The following is a 20443-nucleotide window of genomic DNA, read 5'->3' on the forward strand; positions in this document are numbered from 1 at the left end:
ACCTCAGAACTTATCCAGTTAACTCAATAGAGATTTAAAAAGCAGAATTGCCTGAATCCAAAGTCAGCACTTCAAATAAAAGTCTACCCAATTGCAAAATATTGAGATTTGTCATGTTTTTGAAGAAGATCCCAATCGTCTTATGCTTAAATAAAACCTTGCATGAACAAACGAAGCACTCATAAAGCAACATATCATGAACAAATCTAAAGAAATTCAACAACAGATGAGGAACTTCGTCTGGATTAACAAGGTTTTTCTAAGGTTGTGAGATTTTAGCAAACTCAGGCAAAAGCAAATATCTCCACACAGCTAGAGCAAGGAAGAGTGGTAAACTTCTTCAAACAAACTAAAATTACTCAGACTCTAAATCTGTTTTTCATCCTGTGTGGAAAGAGGGAAAAAAAAAAAAAATCAAAATACGAGGCTACATGTCCAATTATTTAAAAAATATAAAGTAAGATGCATCTTCTGGACTCATTTCATTCTGTCCTCATGATTAATGGATGACCAGAGCTACACGCTGACTTCTGCTTACTTTGTGTCATCTTGATCACCCCTAGATTCCCAGGCTTCAATTAGTTGCATAATTAAAAATAAATAAATAAAAAAACAAACATACTTGGTAGATACAGGGAGAAGAAAAAAAATCCTTTCAGCATCCTTGCAAAGACTAATGACGAGCCTTTCCTGTCTGATTTTTTTATTTATTTTGTGCCTGTGTCCTCTGCCGTGTTTTGACAAAGCTGAAGAGAGATTACAGCTGTATTGGGCACAGCCTGTCACTGTACAAATGCCTGTCATTAATTTCAGAGGCAGGAGGCAATTTCAGAGAAGTGGACACATTCCTATAAGTGCACTCTTGTGGTGTCAAACTTCAGAGAAAAACATCAGGTCAAAATTGGCTTATTTTCCACTTTCTTTCTTACCGTTTTGTATAAATATTAAATGTAAAAATCAGATGTGTTCTTTACAGAACATTTCTCGTGAAAGATGGACCTAAACACAAAATAAACCCAGAAGAAAGGATGCCACAAGACTTTACATTCAGGCTCCGTTTCACCTTACAATTATGGACATACATCCAAAACTTTATTTATATGATATAATGCTTCAACCAACGTCCACTGTAAAAAGTAAATGAGAATTTGTTGCAAACTTTAGAAGTAACAGACCTTGCAATTCAGATATTTTAGAAAAGCATTAAGGAATTACTTTGTCAATTTTATTGACAGTAAAAATTGACGTTTACAGCAACCACAGGAGGAAAACAAGCGTCCTCAGTGCATCTTTCTAGGACAGATGTAGATTATAATCACCCAATGCTTAATATAGCAGAATATACAACTGCAGACAAACTAAAAAAGTGTGTTGAGATTATGGATTTATAAAATTATCATGGTCACAGCAGTATTTTCAGGCATCTTTGTGTTACTTTAAGTTAGCTACCCAAAGAAAATTTGACTCTCAACTTTAAAAAACTCCAGAGCTGAACAATGTAGTTACTACATAAATAAATTTAAAAAAAACTCACAAAGAGGAAGAAAATTATACCAAGTAACATTCAGTGTAGGTTTGTTCTTCACCAGCAACTAAAACAAAGCTCCAAAATTTAAAATGCAGCTATTTTCTGAACAGTATTAAAATAGGGAAAAAAGAAGAAAAAAAAAACATTCTTTCCTTTTTTATTGAAAGCTTTGTTTTGCTACTGTGCTGTCAACATGAAGATGTGACAGACTATATTGTGAAATATAGCAGAATAAACCTAATCTAGTGTTTGATCTTTTCCAGGCATAAATTAGGGAGACAGTGTTCCTTTTATTCCACTGGCAGATTTTAGTCTATGTAAAATTTGCAAAAAAGAAAACTGACAGCAAAACAAAGCAGAGACTCCCTTTCCGTTCAAACTTCAGTAAAAAAAAAAGTTGTGGGGAATAAAAAAAAAGTTGTTTTATAACTGCTTGCAGTTATAAAAGGGACCAAGTCATCCTGAGCAGGTCAGGCCCCAACTCTGCCACTTCCAGCAAGCCACGTCACACACACCACTAACCCATCACACACTGACGATTTAGTGCTGCATTTTTCACAGAGTCAGATTTGAACTCACAATTTATTTTGAAAAGCACACCACAAACAATAAGCAGCTCTGTCATAAGCTAATGATTGTATGCTAATTTATGTTAATTTCAGCTTGTAACAGCAGATACATCATCTAGCTCAACTGTTACTTAACATGATAGATCAGTCTGACACTGCAAATTCATTTACACATGAATTCATTTCTGAGCTTTTTCTTCTGGATCATCCGATTGTGGTAAATCTACAGATTGAGTTTGATATTCCTTTCAGCGCAACTGACTGACATGGGTGGAAGTTCCATCAAAATGACAAACCAAAGCTGCTGGAGCGGAGTCATGTATATATATATTGTTTTTCAATATTGAGCCTAACAATTTCTTTAAAGTTGTTCTACTTAAAGTTGGCGCACTAGGTAATCACTTATGTGGCCATTGTCAAGAATCAGCCTTGACTGAAGGCGAGATGTTGACTTATCATGACTTTTGTCATAACCCTCACCTAAATAAAATATGTCATTACTTTCCACTGGGGACATCTTGACATATAATGTCTTAAGACTGTCCCACTTTTAAAGCAGTGACAAAAAAAAAGTGTCCATTTAAGACTATTTTCCATAGCAGTCGCAAAGAAAAGAATTAATCCGACATAAACAGAGAGGGTTCTTTTTTATCTTTACTCGTTTTTTAATCACCAACAAGAGCCACAGCGGCCCTGTCTCATCAATAATAATCCATTAAACCTCTGCAGCTTTTACCACAACAACAGTGGGAAGTGTCTTGTTTTACAGATATCTGTCCCTGTTTACTCTGTATTTTAATTGGCCCTAACCATTGAGAAGCAACAACAAGAGAGACGGTCGTACTCCAAATACTCTGGCAGCATTGCTTTCTTTTCTTAAAAGCACTGCCGACCCACCGGCCTGACAAATCCTTATTAGTGGCTTCTTCCATTTAACACCACTGTGTGTGTATGTGTGTATTAAGCTCCATGATTTTACACTAGTGACCACAGAATCCTATTTGACCAATTAAATCGGGACATATTGGCTGTATGTGTGCGTTTCGTGGTGTGTGCGTGGACGTGTCCGCTCTGTGGGTGTGTAAATATTAAGAATTCTCTTGACACCCAATTAGAGAGCAACATGTCATGACCTCCAGTTTCAAGAGACACCAAAAAGCTCATTTGAAAAAAAACACAACTTGGAACTGCTTAACAAAATGCCCTTACTAACAAGCACCTGTAAACACAACTGTCTTCCTGCTGATTGCTGTTGAAAAAGAGTGAAGGGGGAAAAAAACTCGGTTTGTGCAGAGAGTAACACTAATTATTATGCATTTTTGGACTGGCTGTCGTCGTTCTCATCTCTAAATTCTCACAAATCTAATTTGCTATTAGTTTTTAAGGCTGTGACAGCATCCTCGCGAAAGCATTGATAGCGATGTAACATTTTTATTCGGTCATGTTACAACCACGCACTTTAAAGTATTTTAAACAGGATTTATGAGAGACAAGCAAGAAAAAGAACGTCATTGTAAATTGGAAACCGGTGTTAAGGAAGAAGAAGTTGTATCTGTCTATAAAATAAAATCCTACAGCAAAATGAGGAAAAGTTAAAGACGCACGCACACTTGTACAAAGTACAAGTGTGAAGTCAAAATTTTGGGATTCAATCTAGGAGACACAATGGGGTCCCCTCCTGCCGTCTCTCGTCTCATCCAACCGTTCATCTCTCCACTTGTGGCGTTCGTGTGCACGAACAAAACTCGTGATCAAAGTAGGGCCATGGTCGGAGTCTTCACATCACACAAGAGGGAGCCGAATCGGAGGAAGGAGAAAGCCTGTGTGGTCGGGGGCAGATGATGAAACGGAATATGAAACAGTCAAATAGAGATCAACTCTGCCGATCCATCCTTTTTGATCTCCGGCGCCATCCATATATATATATATATATGGATGCTTGGAAATGTTTTGCCTCTCTTGCACAGCCACCGTGAATGATAAACACAAAGGCACACTTATATTATGCAGATCCTTTCAGCTTCACATCTGTTCTCCCCATGCATGAAAGCTGTATCAATCACATGATATCAAATTGTATTGGTTCTGTTTTTGTTTATGAAATGCTTACTGTTCCTGCGTGTGCACATGGGAAATGATAGACTTACAAGAATAATATGCATCTTTCATCTTGAGGCACTGGCTCGTTTGCATATCTGCATCCATAAAGCAGCTAAAGAAGCGTCTGCAATTACAGAGGGAACGTAAGAACTCACATTTTCCTCTGATGGACAGACTGAAAAAGGATATTTTATTCTGTATACTCTTGGAGAAGAATTGTGCATTATATGACTAATTATGATAATGACCATATGGTCTTGCTGTATTGTGTGGAGCTGAAGCTCGGGAGACAGAGATGTGTTTCCTCCATAATTAATCAAACTTTTTATTAATCGTGCTGTGCATGTAAGCAGTGCTCCCTCGTCTCCAAACATGAATGGAATGAAACCACAGAAAAAATTACAGAAAACAAAATGTATATATTGCAATCAAAGTGGCAGTCTGGTGCCTAGTTCCTGGAAATGTTTGCTGGCTGGCAGCTTCTGTTGACTTCTTTTGCTGCCAAACACAGTTGAAAACCATTACACAGAAGCCATACAGCCTGCAAATATTACCATAACTAGTCCTTTGTATACAGCACGGCAACTCAGAGGGGAAATGTTAAATCATTTCCACAATATCTCAACAAAGCTGCTGTTTCTGGATTGCTTTCACTGTCTATAACATGAGACAATGTGTGTTCGAGTCTTTCTTACAGCGGGTTTAATTCAAGTGTTTAACTCAAAATATAAACACGAGTCCCTATATCTGACACTATGTCATCAAATACAATTCATTGGTTTGAGGTGGTAATACTTTGAACTAAGGAGAGAGGCCTGTAGGTCCAAAGATGTAATGATTTATCTGCATTATGTAATTTTAATAAGTTAAAGGTTTTAGATTAATTGCATGTGCTGAAGCTGACAGGCCTACTTTTTATCTAAAAAAAAGAACTTGTAAAACAATCTTTTTATTGAACATGCTTGGCAGTGTTCAGTACTTACTATGAAAGGTGTTTAGAAACATGCTTAAGTCTCTCTGACATGGTCAAGTTCAGGTATTAAACTCTCATCTTCTCTCCATTTGACGACATTATGTGAAACGTGACATTGTATCAAGTTATTCTGCAGAAAATATGTCCAACCTTTTAATATTTCTATATTTTAAACAAGTGTAAAGGGTGCAAACTTTTTGGTTTATGTCGTACTTCAAAATACTTTTTTGGTGTCAATCGTCCAATAATGTTATACTTCCTGTGCAAGCATTGAGCTGTGTGGCGGATTTGCAAAGATTTTAAAGTGCAAAAGTAAAAAAAATAAAATAAAAAATTTATATTTATCATGAAAATTACATTTTAAAAGATTTTCACTATTTACATTTGCATGTAAATGAACCAAAAACAATCCCTGGGCCAGAGACTGAATCAAAATTTATGTCCAACCTTTTTTCTGGGTCCTGGCGCAGCTTTCGAAATAAAAATCTGCAAGAATAAAGTGGCACATCAAGAGCTGCAAAAAGTGGGCCAAAAATTATTGTATGCTAATAGAAGACAGCTCAGGGGAGCAGGAGCTTAAATATGGAAGATACATAACTAATTTCACATCTGAATGTGAATTAATCAAACTAAGACTCATCATCATATAATCTCAGAGGCATTGCTCCATAAATGCACATAAGTCAGCGCAATAGGCACAATGGATTTGTGGATGAGACTAAATTGAGCATGTTGAACAAAAGAAGTAAAGGTCGACTTATTACTGCCACTTAAGATAATGTGTTTGTTTGTGTTTCGGCAATGGACTCCTGAGGTTAATAAATCCCTGCATTCATCTGGCAATAATTGCAACAACAGGCGGCAATCATTGTGGATCAGGGTGCATGGAACGCATTATATCCTTGTGCATCATCTGTGTTCATCTGTAGAGAGGTCAGAAGTCACGTTAACTCGGTTCAGTTTGCAGGCTGCCAAGGAACAAACAAAGCTCTAGGCATGTCTACGGACATCATTAATGAATGAAGTTGCTGGTTTTGCAGTCAGCTGCAGTTTAAGTGAAAAGCAAAGTATCTTGAAAGAGGCAAGTGTGGAAAATATGGTTTTTGTTTTACGCAACAGCTCTGTGAGTAAATGCTACATATGCTCAACAGGTATAGCCGTATCTGTAACTCCTCAAGGCCGTTTTACTAAACAACAAAAACATCAAAAGCCTTCTTTAACAAAGCTGGTTATCCTGCAGCCTCATAATAACACAGCTCTTTGAAGCAGGCACTGAGAGAGTTTTAAGCCCCCTGATTTGTGGTCGAATGTTGCTTTAAGTTGCTCTGAATCCCCCCAATGAACAAGCTGAGGGGTGTTTAGCCTCTAAACCAAATTTAACAATGTACTGAATCAACCACATTGTAGATCTCACCATTAATGATGAATTTCAACACAACTTTAACAAAATTGCTGACTGATATTCATGCAAAAGAAGCCAATGCTGAAATAGACACCCATGTTTGTGTCCAAATGTGAACAAAAGACACTTAGTAAGTCTTTATAGCCTATGGTAAGGTCAGGTGCGTTTATTTAGAAAATGCATCGAGTTATGAATCTTCAAACGTTGGTAAAGAGTGGAAGATTTGCACTTGAAAAGGAAACTAACATTATATATATATATATATATATATATATATATATATATATATATATATAATCCCTGTCTTCTTGTTCTACAACTTCCAGCCATTTGCAAACCTTTTACGTCTTTGATGTTTTTCTTGACACGTTCAATTCAGCAAACTGTATCACTCAACGATTCAAACTATGCCAACATTTATTTTTTGATGCCCACACACAAAAATATATTGAAAGCAGTTATTTGACTAAACTCCACGCAGTTTGTGTGACATGCCATGCCATAAAATGTGCGAGTGAGACTTTCAAAGACTCATCTAGAAACGAACAAATTTTATGGGAATTGTAAAGACAGACCAGGTTTGGGTGAAAAATGTGGCACAGACAGATCAAACAAATGTTCAATAATTAAAAGAAAACCCTCAGAAAATGTATCCGATATAGTACTTCACAAGCCTTCATAGATGCTATTGACAATTTCAGTACTAGAAATCACCAAGACCAAGATCATGCTCATTTCTGGAACTGAAGACTCACAATGTGTTGATCTTGACTGTTGAATTTGCTAAGATGTTTGGGATGTCACATCCTGCCGCTGTCTTCTAAACTTGTGATGTGATATTAAATGTGCATAAGTTAAGCAATCAAAGTGCGCAACCCAAACGGAGGACATAATTTTTAGATTTATACAAAAATGAATTGGGTGTGGCATTATTAATTTTTCCAAGTGAACTCTCTACCCTGTACGTTGATTTTTGCCGTTGATGACCTACCTCAGGTGATGTTTCATGTAGCTGGATGGTAAAACAAACTGGTCCCACCATTAGAGTCTGCTTGGCGATATCTGTTGGCCATAGGTGTTCAACGATGTAGAAGATTTGAAGGTCCTGTAGGACACAGAACAGTTGAGATGTGTTGTTTTTTTTGTACTTGATTTTGGTCACTCACTCTTAAATGTTTCATAGCAAACAAGTTATAACAGTCAACAAGAAAGGAAAGAAAACAATAACATAATATATTCTGCCAATATCTTGAGATATCTGAACAAGCAACTTAACTCATTGACGTCTTACAGGCTGAAAATGGTCGCAAAGCAATTTCTAAGGCTTTGACACTGCAGTGAACTTAGGCCTTAAATGGAGAAAACGCTGAAACATAGTGAACCTTCCCAGGAGTGGCTGGCTTATTAAAATTACTCCAAGAAAGCATTTACAACTCATCCAGGAGTCACCTAGAGAACTGCAGGCCCCCCTTTGCCTCAGTTGAGGTCAGTGTTCATGATTCAACAATAAAAACAACAGATTGGGGCAAAAAAACTGTTGGACAGATCTAAAACAAACCACACAAAAAAGGACATTTGACAGAAAAGAAAGAAAAAAATGCAGTACAATAATGGAGTTATTTCATGCAATTCTTAAATTTAACATTCCTTTGGGTTGATAAATTGTTTCAAGCATTTAATTATACTGACAGCTCTGGTAAATAAGGATGCAGGGGTAACTTTGACCACATATGGCCACATTGGTTTGAGCATCTTTCTTTAATATCTGAAACTATTTTAAAAATGTTTGTTCTACTCACTCTGATTATCTTTGCTTGTTATGAAAATGGGTCTGTGACAAGAACTGTTTGGGGAGGATGAAAATTCAGTGAGCAGACAGACTGGAAACTAGAAGAAAATGTTAATCTACAATAAACAAGAATGATGTGTGGAAAATATCGGATTGGGAGAGAACAGTCCAGGGCAAACAGATAGAAAGGAAAGCTCAAAGAAAGGTTTCGGACAAAGAAGGAGTGTTTGCAGAATAGAAACCAGGTGCACTGATTAATTGACGCAGTGCAACTGAAAGAAGCTGGACTCTAAGGTCAGCACAAACCAGTAATGAGTAAACAGAACACATTCTAACTAGAATCACTCAAAACACCAAATTAAAAGTGAACAAAAACTCTGAAACAACAGTAAAAGGGAAAAAAAACTAAAACACAAGAATGTAAATCTAAGAAATACTAAAAGAGCTGAACATATTGACTAATTACGGAATGCCAGATGTGACAAAATTCAGAAAAATATGCAATGTTTTCCACTGCATATTTTTGCTTAAAAAAAAAATCATCACGGAAGGGCAGTTGTGAATAAAAACAACTAGCTGTAATTGCTATCCGAGCTTGCTAGCTCAACTTGGCAACACTGAGTTCTGTAGGCTAACATGGACTGCTAAAGTTGGTTGTTGAAAAGATGTACTTTATCCAGTTTAATAAAGCTTTACAATGAAGCAATTTTTTTATCTAAAAAAAAGAATGTGGAAATTTGTTTTATAGAGGGAACTAAAATAAATGAATCTTAAAAAGCTGTACTTATATATATAAGGCAGTTCGATTATGATTAAATATTATATCTTGCCAAAAGTATTCACTCACTTGCCTTTAAAAACATAAAACAATTTAAATGACATTGAGATCTTAATCCACGGCGTTCAATGTAATGTCGTCCCTCTGGTAACAATAACAGCCTTAACTGCTGAAATAGATTTCTTGCATGGCGTCTTTGCCCATCCTTCCATTAAGCAGATTTTTAAGGTCAGAGTTTGTTAGACAAGAAGAAATTCCCCACAGTCTCTGCTCTGAAAGTTTCCCAACAGATTTAGGTCAAGACTTTCTACAGGCCAGTAAGGTTCTTCCACATCAACCTCACTCACCCATGTCTCGATGAACTTTACTTTGTGCACTGCTGTGCAGTCGCTTAAGAAATTTAAAGGGTCATTTCTAAGATGTTCCCACAAAGTTGGAAGCATAAATCTATCCACTTTTCACAAATGTTTAGAAGCAGCCTGCATCCCTGTGTCCTGGACCTTATAAATTTGTGACCATGGAACTAATTGGAACACCTGAACTCAATAATAGATCAAAACTTTTTACAATATTAAGCATTTTCTAAAAAAAATAAATAAAGTGTATACTTGAGCTTTCTTTGATACTGGACCTTGTATACATGTATACCAGCCTTTTCTAAAACATTTCACCTCTCTCTGCCATATTCGATTATAGTCTACCACACAATGGTAGAATATGAAAAAATCATCTTCCTATCTAGCAAAATCCATCTGTGTTCTTTTGCTTTTTGAGTAAGTGTTCAGGTTGAGTAAGACGGTGAAGAATCTTTTGATATTCAGCTCTATCAGAAAGTAGGTCAAGACGGAGTTCGCGAGCCAGAGAGTACGCGACTGATCTGGAAAATCAAGCACCTCGCGATGCGATTGAATTAATACCAATATCATTTAATTTTCAGCAACATTAGCTCTGATTTTACCCTCTTAGCATTTCAAAAGTATGCATCAAAGCCCCTACGGTGTGTGATACAGTTGGACGAATGCCTAATTGACTTAAAAAATAAATATATATATATATATATATATAAAATATATCAGGTAGTTTCTGACAGACTGCTCCAATCTTCTTTTCATTGGTGTTTTTTCGTTGAGAACATCAGTAACCTGAACAACATCAGATCCCCGGCAAATTACTCCGCTTTCTTTCTCCGTCTTCACCTAATGATTGGTTTGAGTTACTGAGTGCAGATGCCTTCTGTTCCCATCCCCCCCACCACCGCTTCCACCCACCCGTCTCCTTCCACATCATCTACACACCTCGGGATTAGCTTTTCCACAGGTCTCATCCCGCTGAGATCAAGCTGTGAATTCAATGGCACTGCGGGAAGCTCGTGTTTATTTGTATTTATTTGTCCCTGAGGTGTCTATCTGAGCGCAATACGCTCAAATATCATTTTCAGGTAGCGCTTCCCGCGTTCCGGTCTCACCTCAGAGTGTGTGTTGGGGTGGGCAGGGGTTCTGGGGTAAAAAAAAAAGAAAAAAAACTAAGAGCAACTTGGTCGCAGCAATGATTAATGGGGGAAACTTTCTGTGCCCATTCCATTCGGATAATGGTAGCCAGGCGAAACAGAAAGCAATCTTACTTCTCGGTCTTTTCTGCACAATTGATCAAAAGGAAGTGAAAAAAGAAGAAAAAACGTAAAAGTGTGGAGCACTCTCAGTTTTTAAGTTCGGTGTTTGGGTTCTACCTTTACACACACCTTTTTGAGAAAGCAGCTCACCTTCACAACGGATCGAAACAAGCACCAAGTGCTAAATCGAACCCAACTTGTAGAAGCTACTTTTATATTCAAGACTGATTGATCTGGGCATTCAGCATCTGGCATTTCCACATTTTTCCCCTTCTAATTAGCTCCTGATACTGGCATAATTAGCAAGCACAGATGGACTGAGGATGTCTGTCACTGTCTCCCTCATACAGCCTTGTAGTGCAGCCTACTTTGCACTATTTATTTTTAAAACCACTTAAGTTTGGCACCTCTTATTTTGTTTGCATTTTGCCTCTAATTTCTGATAAGCAATCAAATTATGGAAAACTAAAATGGTTAGAAAAGCCTTCCTTTATGAAATTTCCACATTCTTTTCCTTTGCACGCTGAAAAGTTGACTTTTCAGCGTGCAAAGTCAACTTTGCACGATGAAAAGTTGCAACTTTCGTGCAAAGTTGACGAACTTTGCACGAATATCAGGAGATATTATTTGTCAACATGAAAGTTGTTTCCCCGCTGAATAAATGTAAATTTCCTCAAATTTCTCATTCTGAATTTTTCTTTACCAGGGTTGCCAATAATCAGGGCTCTGTTACCCCGCCAGGAGTTTTGACCCCCCAAAAATATTATGAAAGTGTAAAATCCTAAGATTTCAAACCGACTTCCATACATGTTTTTAATGAGGACATGGCTGACTCGGCAGCAGCCAGACAATTAGAGCAGAGGAGGTGGAAACTGAGGCTCAAATTGGTTGCCTCGAGATCAGCGCTGTTTTCTTTTGGCTCGGTATTTTGCGCATACCTTGAAGGTATGGATCAGAAGTCCAGAGATTTCTTCAGAAGTTCCTTCTTTAAGAGAAAGTGTTGATGTTAGCTATTTGTAAAGCTTGTTTTCTGACTAGGAGACCTGCAGAGCACAAACATCACAGAGGCTCAGGTTGAGGTTTATCTCATAATTAAAAATAGCTGAAAAAAAGCACTAATGAGATAAAAGAATGTGGCCCAGGGGGGGATATTCGTGACCCCTAGTTGCTGTGATGACCTCTATGTTATTTAGGCCAGCAGGTACTGAACCTGCAGTATTCATTGACACGAAGATTTGGACGTACATAAACATGCTGGGAAAACAGGAGACTTTTTATTAGTAACTTCTAGAAAAGGGAAAAGAAAATTATAATGTTGAAATTCCTTCCGAATGAAATTCCTTCCTTCCAAACTTTTTACTTTTTACTCCACACTTCCTTTCTTGCAAACTTTCTTCCAAAATGTCCTCCTTCCTTCTAAACTTCATAACAAACTTCCGTTCAAAGCAGAATCGAACATTTAACAGAAACAAATATTTTGCATCTGTTACAAAAATGCATGTTGGCAAATATTTCATAAGTTCTGCAGTCAGACACAGCAGATGTGTTACACTTTAGAAAAAATAAATAAATAAAAATCCCTGAGTTGATGTTCTTTATTTCCAGTGTTATAAAACAAAAGGATTTTTAACATATTTATTTTTTTATCTGCCATCATTAAACAGAAGCAGGGGAGTTGGGGGGAGATGACATTGATGAAGCGGCTAACAATCTATTATTCAGTGAGCGCCTTTTGAATTATACCCTTTAAAATCAGGTTTGGCGTTTTGTTTTGAACTAAAGCCACACATGTCAGGCTCTTTGTGAGTGACCTGCATCGGAACAAAGACTGAAGTATGTGGGCAGAATGAAATATTGCACTGAACTCTAACAAAAGCAGAAAAGTGAATGATGTTTTACGCAGCCACTTATTGTTTTTATTGAGGTACTGAAGCGAACAGGTGGAGTTGTGTATTAACTGCGCTAAGATTTAAATCATCACCAGACTTGGAGCTCAACTATGCCAAAAAGTGGAAAGTTCAAGGTCTGCTGACTGCAGATGGAAATCATTCTTTGTCAGCGTTTTATCAGGCCTTTTCAAACTGGCTTTGAAGTATTTCAGGGCTTACGGCGTGTAGCTGCTGAATAAAGGGAAAGTTCTGTTGGGTCAGTTTTAGGGTTGATCCATTAAAGCCCGGTATTCTCGACTTTTGGGAAAGTTTGAGCCTGCAAAACTTTATAATGGGAGTCGTGATTTTTTATATTTTTATTATTTTTTTAACTGAAATTAAACAACACACTGCTGGAATCTAATGACTTATTCTCTGGTTGCACTAGATTTAATTTAGGTGAATCAAATTAAATGGATCAGAAAACAAGAATATAAATAAATCTACAGCATTTATTCCTGTTCATGTTTAGTATAATAAATCCGTGTCATAAGCTGCATTTCCTTTACAAATGTGCGCAAAACTTTATTGTCGCGATTAATAATCCTGACTGAATACGATTGTTCACGACATAAACGATTAAAAAAACATGCCCGCCATCACCCTCTTACCACTTCCTGTCATCGTTTCTGCCATTAGTGACATCCGGTTGTTGATCAAATGACTCTGATGATACAAAAAAACTTTTTCCAAAATACACCAGTTTTGATGTAGCCAAGAAACCACTTCATCCAAGAGCAACATGTTTTTATCGATAAATGTGTTTTTGCAAAAAGAAATAAAAATTTAGTTTCAATTTCAGTAAATCTGTTTTCGGAATTTCACTTTGCACAATAACAGTACAAAAGTTCAAGAATAAAAATCTAATGTTTTGCACTTTTTTCCATGAACAACACAAAGATATCAAAACTTAATTTGAGCAAATGTGACACAAATTCAAAGTTCAGGTGTGAAAATCATTTGTAATGTAATTTTACCGTTAGTCAAAGTCAAGGCAAATCTTGCACGTATTTAGCAAAATATGCCCATTGTGATATTTTAATTAAGGTACAAGCTTTATTTGCTAAATGTGTGAAAGGTTCAGAGATGATATCAGCGCTGCACTGCAAACGTTTAATTTGCTTCGGAGCTGTAAGGCATGCAACTGGAATAACTAAATCATCTGGAAAAAGATCATTTAGCAGCTGAAAACATGTTTTTTAAAAAATACTTTACAAACAGGTGCACCTACTTGCTGCACTTTGCTAATAATTTCACAGACTAGAGTCAGACCGATATGTGTGGTTGGATTTCTGCTCATTTTGCTCACGTAAACACATCTTTAGCGACTGGGGCCAATATAAAGAAGTTAAAAAAATAAAAAATAGTGCCAAAACAGCCTATATTGTGCAAAACTGTTCGTCTTTCTGTTCTGTAAAGAATCCTTAATACTATTTGAATGTACACTCAGAAGAGACCAGAATCAAGATTTGATGGCCTTTATTTTATATCCATCCACAGGACGTGGGAACCTCACATTAGCTGCCAACCAGTGTTTAACTCCACAGAATGATTTTGGAATCAGCTGCAACAGCATCAGACGAGCAACTTACTCTTGGTTTAAATGCAAGACTTTTTTGTGGATTATCAACTGTATGTAGAAGTTAAAGAAGGCGACATGACAAGGTATTGATGTACTTTTTGCAGACTAGCACTAGAATGGCTTGAGTTAGTCCACTTTGACATATACCTATTTCGGCTTAGATAGTCCAACTGGCCTGAAGGATTTTATCTAGCAGGTGCTTTTGTTCAGTAAATAGGGCCATTACCTTAGAAGTACCCTGGTAATGGCCTCAACGCATCTCACAGTTGCACAATTGTTCCTTAGACTTCGACTTCGACTGACTTTGTTGTCATTTTCAATGCACAGGGTGTATACAGAAGGAAATTTCGTTGCATACGGCTCAGGATAATGTTTGAGGTTCCAATGTTGTGAGTAAAATAAAATACAGTATAAAATATGAATATAAATCTAAATATAAAATATAAAGTGCAGGACTGACAGTAAAATAGAAGTTATTTAGCTCTGTACATGTGCAAGGTATAAAGTGGAGACCAGTTTTTGAGTGCAGTCCAGTTAAGAGTTCAGCAGTCTGATGGCAAGTGGGAAAAAGCTGTTTCGGAACCAGGTGGGCCTGCACCGGATGCTGCAGAACCTCTTTCCAGAGGGCAGCAGGGAGACCAGTCCATGGTGGGGGTGTGAGGGGTCACTGACGATGTTTCGGCCTCAGGACACGCATCCTGCATCGATGGTTGACCTGACACTTCGCCCTTTTGCCTGAGCTGGGTGTGGAAGGTTGTTGCCGAAGCAGTTTCTCCTTGTGTGCCTTCTTCTCACTCACATGAGAGTTACCGAACTCTTTTGCAAGCTCAACCAGGAAGTCCACCCGTCTCTCCTGCACCCCAATGCATGCCTGATAAAGCACATGTGCATTCAGTGCTGCCATGTCAATCATGTTTGCCAGGTTTGCTGACCAGCTGTCACATAGTGATGGAACCTTGGTCACCCCCCGCAAGATTATGACTGAAATAAATGCCATTAGTTCTTGTGAACTAAATAGGTGAAGCAGTCACCTATTTATCCTCCACAGCACAAAAGGCTGCATGCAAATTTGCATGTGCTAAGTCTCCCAGATTTCTTTTGCTTACACTTTTTGCATGATTTTTTTGAGGTGGATCAACACAATTAATTTGGTTAGTTTATTTCTAAACTGTCATGTTATACCCTCTTAGCTTTATTTCAAAGAGAAACATTACTAATTTCTTTTAGAAAAACCTTTGCATATTTTTTGAAACAGATTGTATGTTTTGCAAACTCTATGTACATTTGGCAAAATGACCTGGATAATGCAGCACAACATCATGGATCAGCTGCAAAAGGTAATATCTCTCCAAAAACACTTCATGTATGCTTCAAAACTAAAGTGAAGAGCACTACCTACAGGAGAGTCTACTGTAGAGCTGCCTCCATCATAGATCGCACCCACCCCCAACATGGACTATTCACATTCCTACCCTCTGGCCTGACGGTCAACGGCCACATTTACAATTGAAGAAGGGATGCTAATTTGAGCCATCAGAGTCGTCAGGGTGGACTCCGGCCTTTTGGCCCTGTTGAGCCGATATGGGAAGGACTCGAAAACCGAGCCATCCTAAGAAAAACATACTCTATGATAAAACTCATAAGACTAAAGTTAAATATTCTATGAGCTCAGAAAAAAAAGCACACTTCTCTTTTTCAGTGCCTTGGTCTCTGAGTGCCTTATACGGGCTGCGTTGCTATTCATAGCATGCGCGTCTTTGAAACCAGGGTCTCCGATCAATTAAATTTGCCTCTCAAGATAACTATGTTAATTACGCTGGTGTTTGCCTGAGTCTCACCGCTCTGCAGTGCGCTCGGGACCTCAGCCTGAACGGTGGGAGCCAGATGGGAAGCGTTTCCGTGGGGCTGAGATGCTCAGATTGTTGCGTATTCTTCTGCTGCCATCATGAGATCAATTAAGCAGCGTTAAGTATTCAAAATCTTATAAAATACTTAAAAACGGGGTTTGTTTAAAATTCACACATCATGGAAAATGTTTGACATGACAGGGAATAATAAGATCGCCAGCTTGAGTCTTCCACGCCGGAAGGTTTTCACTTATGCGGTGATATTTTGTGCCGCCGAGCGGGAAAGCGGAACTTTGAGGCGAGGATTTCTGATAGCATTTAACAGAAGGGTGTCTCTGAGCTGTGTACAGACCGAGCTCTGGGGAAAAACTGGCCTCGGCCAAAAACTGCTGAGCAATGCTCCACTTGCAGTTCCCTCCCTGATCCCCCGAGAGCAAAACTCTTACTTAAGTTTTGAGTCAGCGTTGCCCCGCAGTCTGCATCAAAGAGGCCCTTCAAGTGATCAGCTTTGGCGAGAGAAACGAGGATTCTGCTGCTAATCTCCTAAACATGATTTTTTTTTTTTTTTTTTAATACTCCTCTGCGCAACATGGGTCTGGATTAAAAGCATTCTATTAAAGAAAAGGGGCTTAACATATACGGAAGGGGGAGAAAAGCCAGCTGTGCTTGGATGTGCCTCGCTATTTAATCTGTAATTCAACAGTTGATAATACTTCTGTGTTACTCATTCGTAAGCAGTGAAACATCTAACTGAGAATATGTATTTTTATACCCTCGCGTCCTTTTTATAGAACGGTATCTTGGCATTGGGACAAGATATGCTTTTTAGCATTTTGCGACTGAGATTCCTTGTGGATGTGGGGGATTAAAACTGACTTAGAGCCCATTTTCGGCGACTTTCCGCCCACCTTGAAGAGTTAGCTCTGTAGCCAAAGCTAATTCCTAGCCCTGATTGTATCATTTAGCGGCAACTGCATTCAGAAATGAACAAAGTGAAAGAAGAAAGCGGGCTTTTTGTGCTTATTATCGTCTTCCTCTTCAGCTCAAGAGCATGTTCTGTGATGCAACCAAGTGTTAAAAGGGGTGCAATGAGGATTCATTATTAGGGGAAATGCCTGCACTTTACAAGCACTCAAATGTTTTTTGTTTTTTTTTTATTATATTTTTTTTTGCAAGATTGAAGATGTGCAGGGCCAATTTTTATCGCGTGGCATGAAGCAGATGTTTATCTTGTTTGGAAATTAATAAGTGGCTTTAATACTTTTTCACTGAAATGCATTGCTCTCAATCCAAGTGTACAGTCAGACATTTACACCAAAATACACCAAAGGTATGAAAACCGCTGAACTGTGTAGAGGTCCTGCAATTTTATTAAAGTATCATATCTGATATTTTTCACATTTTATTTCCTATAAAAAGAACATTAAATGAAATTAAATTTGATATATTACATTGCATTGGGAATAAGATTCAAGTCTTGCTAATATTTTCTTTTTCTCTAATGTAAAGAATTTTATATGTTTGCTAGATTTAATTAACTCTAAAACTTTATGTCCCAAGTGAAACACCCGAGAGCCATATGTACATTTATTTAACAGAAAAAAAATTAATTTGGCAAGCTGCATATTAAAACAGTGCTGCTAAGACTGGAAAAAGGGATCCAAGGGGAGCTGATCTTTTACCTGAAGGCAACAAAATGTGAGAGTATGTAATAAATGTGCAATGTGATTTTTCTTCTCCAAAACACAGTTGAATTGGAAGCACCAAAACATTAGCGGATAAAGAAAGAGAATCACCGTTACTGAGTGGACAAGCTGGCAAAAGGTCTTGGACAGCAGATTATTGTCAATCAAAATGATACTTTTTAAAAACTTTTATTGTATTCAGATTAGAATGTCAGTATTTCATTAATCTGGATGTTTTTGTTTCAGTATTTCCTAGTTAAGTTTTGTTTTTGTTTATTTTGTTCCTATGTAAACGGTGATATACGGATAAACATGGTACTTATTGATTATAGAAAATAATGCTTAGTTAATATACAGGCTTTTTCTTTTTTATGTGGCATTTTGAGGTTTGCTTCAAAAGGAAAGTGCATATATATATATATATATATATATATATATATATATATATATATATATATATAGATTTCTGTAATTATCATCCAAATATACTATTTGTTCCAAATATATATTCCAGTTTCTTCTGGTGCAAATGTTTAGATTTTAAAAGCAAATATAATAAATAAAATCTTTGTTCCTTCTAACAAAATGCAATAAAATACATTAAATACTGAATGTTTTTTTCTTTTAACTTTTCTTAGACTAAAGAGAATGTTTTTTCTCTTTCTTTTCATTGGGCTGGCAAAAAATATGAATACACATTAAAAAAAATTGTTAATACTTGCATTAGTCATTAGGCAAATTGGTAGCTCTTGATTTTATAGATTGATTTTATATTTTTTAGCCTTACTTAAAATTGCCACACAATGTCAAAGTTTGTGTTTATATGCCAATATGTCCAACATTTAATATTTAAAGAACTATAACTACTGTACACACTCTTATGGTTCTGCTGCACGTTTCTGTTATGTATCAAAATGTAAATAGCTGAAAAAAATTACCTTCTTCTTTATCAAATGGGTGTAGTGAAGTAGAAAATAACAAATTGGCCATATTGACTGATCCAGACAAAGCTAACCTGCTCTTAGTCGATGTTAATGAACAGTTCTGGCTCTTGTGTGAACTCTTATACCCATTGGTGGTTCTGTTCTCTCCTGGTGATGAGTCACCTAACATGCAGGGCTCCTTATTTTCCATCCGCTTGCCCTATCCAAAAAAGGAATTTGAGTGAAGCAAAGCACAAATATAACAAGAGGTGGGAGCTTCAAATCAGGAATTACACAACTAGGCACATGCATGATTGTCGAAAGTGTAATTACTGAGCTGCTGGGGTTTCAGAGCGGGAGACTGACAGGTTAATGCAGTCAGAGCGAAAGTTCGAGGGGTATTAGGAGTCACCTTTTAACCAGCCTCGGAGTATTTACTGACAATCAATTAATGTGGGGCTGAGAAGCCTTTTAGTTCAGGTGATTGGCAGGAGTCCATGCATTCACCTTCCCATAGCCACCAGAAAACAAAGTGTGGGGCTTTTTTTAGCTGTAATTGGCCCAGAAGAGGAAGGGAGTGCATTATTTCTATGGCAAAACACATATATCGCCCGTTACCCACACGACATGCAATTAACGGCGCTTGGATAATGAAGTATTAGAATTGGGATTTTATGTTTTCCTGCACTGTGTGGATTAATGCCCCTATTCAAAGAGCAATGTGATTATTTTTTTGCTTCCTCCTAACCACAGTAATTCAGATCCAGCTGAAAGTTGAAATTGTTTCAATTAACCTTATCAGACATACTTCCTTTCTACCTCTTTTACCTCCCGTTGTTAAGAGCTACAGTTGACTTAGAGGATAGCTTAGCCATCTTTGAAACCATGACAGGTTTATTTTTCTACAATATAATCTATCTTCTCTTTTACCAACACGCAAATAGTGCTGCTTTGATGCTTTTGATTTTCATGCCTACCCTCCTCCCCTATGCAATGAGAGCAACTTAACTCAAAACTAAAACTAACCCTGTAGACAAGTGAACTTTTGATCTATTATTATCCAAAGTCCATTAATTTCTGATTTTAGCTTGTTACCCATGTAACATTTAAGGACTTAACTTAAGCTGTATGGCTGCCATCCAATAATGTGTCAATCACATGCTGCCACAAAATAATGACTAGTCCATTTTATAGAGTGCGATTTTCTTATTAGTCTTGAGAGCAAAGAATGAGGGAAGCTTCATGAATATATTTTCTGAATCTAGATGTGGGTTACAAGCAACATGGCATACTGTTGACATGTAGTTAATTTGGTGACGGAAATTGGAAATAGGCATTTACTTTGTGAATACTGAGTTTTGCAGACAATGCAAAGAGGCATTTGTAAGAGTAGGACTGTATCTATTCAAATGAAGGTGCTGTAGAGCAACAGTCCTCCGTTTATTTCAAAGAACACACCGACAGACTCAAAGGAGAAATGTACAGCAAGCGAATCATCAAGTGGCAGGAGGCCATAGCAAAGTTCTTTCCAAATTCCTCCTATCCGTGTGAACCATCGGACCTCCGTCCACATAAATGCTAGTAGGCTACGTGGGTTAGTATTTCAGGTCAGGAAATAATGTCCTTCTCTGATACAGTGCAGTGAAAACATCGCTCTTGTTTTGTCCGGATGCAGTAGGATTTCAAGGTTAGCCTTCACCATATGGTACATAAGATGACTATTAGAAGCA

General features: G+C 37.4%; 1 long non-coding RNA gene across 1 annotated transcript in view; it reads right to left on the reverse strand.

The window, feature by feature from the left end:
* Positions 1-5562: 5562 nt before the first annotated feature.
* Positions 5563-20443, reverse strand: part of LOC114140247 (uncharacterized) — a 130770-nt gene continuing 115889 nt past the window's right edge. The window contains exons 4-5 of the long non-coding RNA XR_003594527.1: positions 7564-7677; positions 5563-5656 (exon numbers count right to left, since the gene is read on the reverse strand). This is a non-coding gene — a long non-coding RNA (uncharacterized LOC114140247). The remainder of the gene's footprint in view (positions 5657-7563; positions 7678-20443) is intronic.

This window comes from Xiphophorus couchianus, chromosome 24 (genome assembly GCF_001444195.1).
Source record: "Xiphophorus couchianus chromosome 24, X_couchianus-1.0, whole genome shotgun sequence".
Classification (NCBI taxonomy): Eukaryota; Metazoa; Chordata; class Actinopteri; order Cyprinodontiformes; family Poeciliidae; genus Xiphophorus; species Xiphophorus couchianus.